The sequence below is a fragment of the Vicia villosa genome, linkage group LG1, assembly GCF_029867415.1.
Source record: "Vicia villosa cultivar HV-30 ecotype Madison, WI linkage group LG1, Vvil1.0, whole genome shotgun sequence".
In the NCBI taxonomy this organism is placed as follows: domain Eukaryota; kingdom Viridiplantae; phylum Streptophyta; class Magnoliopsida; order Fabales; family Fabaceae; genus Vicia; species Vicia villosa.
In genome coordinates this window covers 94,881,269-94,884,142 of record NC_081180.1, presented here as the reverse complement: position 1 = coordinate 94,884,142, position 2,874 = coordinate 94,881,269, and the positions used below count along the sequence as shown (strand labels likewise).

Genomic DNA, 2,874 nt, shown 5'->3' with positions numbered 1-2,874 from the left:
ACAAAATTTTTACACCATATTTGATACTATATCTCAATTGTAGTATACAATTGTCTCTATATCTCTTTTTTTATCTCATATATTTGTACAAATTTTAAAAATACATTGATATACACCATAAAATTACAAATGACACATTTTTGACATTTAATTTTAAGTGTATAAATATAATTTCTCTAAAATTAAAGAGGACGACTTCTCTATCCATCACAAAATGTTTGGTAGTATATTTTCAACAAATCAATTAATGACAAATCATTTTATTGTATTTAATTATATATTTAATAGTTTAAAATTTGGAGATTTTCAATGCACTTTATTCTATGGGATCTTTTTGAAGTGGATAAATAATTTTTTTTCTTAAATATATTATAATAGATAAATTAATATTCGATGTTATGTCTGTATCATTAAATACCTTCGTTTGTCAATAGGGATAAAAGCCACAACCAGACAAAGGTCATAACTCGGATGATCAACTTCTACCATGAGACGTCAAAAATCAAAGGTAAGACAAATGTTTTAAAAATCAGACCGGAGATCGAACCAGTGAACCTTCCAGTTTAAGATTTAATTGGTTCAACCAGTTAAACCTAAGTCGAACAAGTTTTGGTAGGTCCAAAAAAAATTAGACTTAGCGTCGGCTTAGGCCGATACTACACAAATACACATCACTAGACAGTGTTGTAAGAAACCGACACTAAGGAACATGTACAAGATAGATAGTGTCATCTTAGGCTGAAGCTACATAAATGAATACAACACTATAGTGTCTCCAAAGACCGATGATACATGGTTATATAGTAACTAGCGTCTCCCCAAGCCGACACTAGCTAAATGAATACAACATAATAGTGTCGATATAGGTCGATGCCAACACTAAACATGTTTGTACTATAGCGTCGGCTTTTATGTATTATCATCCATTTAACATTTCCTTAAGTTGGCGCTAGATTTAGTGTCAGCTGAATGCCACGCTTTGCTTCCAAATTTGAAGTGTCCGTCCTAACCGCGACACTTAGCTGACACTAACACCCTTTAGAGTTGGTTTTTTTTCCTTTTAGTGAGGCACTACAACGCGCAAGGCTTTTAAAAGCGCTTTTTTTGGCCTTTAACAGCGCTTTAAAGCGCTGCCAAAGCCAGCGCTGGCATAGGCTACGAAAGCGCTTTTAAAAGCGCTCTGGTAGGCCCCCCCTATAAGAGCGCTTTTCTGAAAAAGCGCTCTTGTAGGCCCCCCTTTAAGAGCGCTTTTCAGGAAAAAGCGCTCTGGTAGGCCCCCCTTTAAGTGCGCTTTTTCCAGAAAAATGCTGTGATAGGCCCCCCTGTGAGAGTAAAAAAAAAAAAAAGCAACATACTAAAGCGCTTTTGTAAAAGCGCTCTTATAGGGTGGGCTTTAAGAGCGCTTTTTCCAGAAAAAGCGCTGTTATAGCCCCCCTATAAGAGCGCTTTTACAAAAGCGCTTTAGTATGTTGCTTTTTTTTTTTTTTTTGCTTTTTTATTAATCTTTGGCAGCGCTTTTAAAAAGAAGCGCTTTTGTATGTGGGCCTTTAAGAGCGCTTTTTAAAAAGCGCTTTAGTAGCTAAATGAGGTATTTTAATGTGCAGCCTGTAATTTAATCCTCCCAGTCGACCTGTAATATTTTCGACCTGTAATATGTTTTCAGCCTGTAATATTTTCGACCTGTAATTTATTTTCGACGATATTATTTCAGCCATCAGTAAGACAATATATATATATATATATATATACTAATATAATACCATTATAATATCCAAAATTATATATATACATCATTACAACATCAATAATATTATAGTACTTCAATTCGACACAAATCCTACATGAAAAAGCGCTTAATATAAAAATGACACAAACCCTCTTTTATTTCTTCCAACTTAAGTTTCGGGTATCCAGCGGTACGGAATTCGTCAAGGTACTACAAAACAAAAAAAAATATGAATGATACATTTAGTTAAATGTAATAAATTATATGAAATTATCTTAAGTTATAAATTCATACCGTGAGCGGAATCTCTAATTGATTTGCCTGAAGGATTTCTTTCATAAACCTCAATACAAAGTATCCGCAATCGTAACTGTTTCGCTGTTGCGGACACTACATAGAAAAACAAATAAGATTCTATAGTTGTGCATTGTTTTATCAAGTAGCATAAATATATTATAAGCAACATTGTGAAAAATAATGTACCTGCACTTGGATCCAAGTAATGTTGCTAGATTTAGTTCGGGATACCTGTGCGTCCCGTTGACTTCGGAACACTTGTATTGATCTAATTAACAAATATATAAAAGCATATGTTTAGATCAATCCCACAAATAAGTAAATATATATATAAATATACACGAATATATATTTAGAACGATCCCACTTACAAATCAACGATGTCCTTCATGGCCGGATAATTGGTCCATTCACCATTTACCGAATTCAGATAATACACGACTTCCCTTATAGGGTTGATAGCAAGCAGCAACCAGTGTGCTCTATAAATAAAAAACAATAGTACTTCAGCTACCAAGGTAACACCACTATTTTGCATAGTACTTTTATCATCCTGTTCTTTGGTATAAAATGTGTATCCATTAATAGCGTATGCGCTATAAGAAAGCACAATTACAGTTGGACCATAGGCTAAACATCTCAACCTTTCTGTTACTGAAGCAGGATCTGAACGATACTTTGAATAAATATGATCCCTAAACCACGGTATGAAACTTCGATTGTGCTCTCGTACTATCCAGTTCTCATTTCTATTTGGATTTAAATCTCGGAGAACAACCTTGTGCATTTCAACATACGGCTCAACCTCAATCTCATTGTGCAGAACATACAAGTGCGCTTGATCCCGTTCG

The 2,874-nt window shown here is 34.3% G+C and overlaps 1 long non-coding RNA gene across 1 annotated transcript; it reads right to left on the bottom strand.

Moving 5' to 3' along the window:
- Positions 1-1,874: 1,874 nt before the first annotated feature.
- Positions 1,875-2,291, bottom strand: LOC131612768 (uncharacterized). The gene is made up of 3 exons (XR_009287475.1): positions 2,210-2,291; positions 2,021-2,116; positions 1,875-1,936 (listed from the first exon to the last, which is right to left on the bottom strand). It is a non-coding gene; the product is annotated as an uncharacterized LOC131612768 (long non-coding RNA).
- Positions 2,292-2,874: the final 583 nt, after the last annotated feature.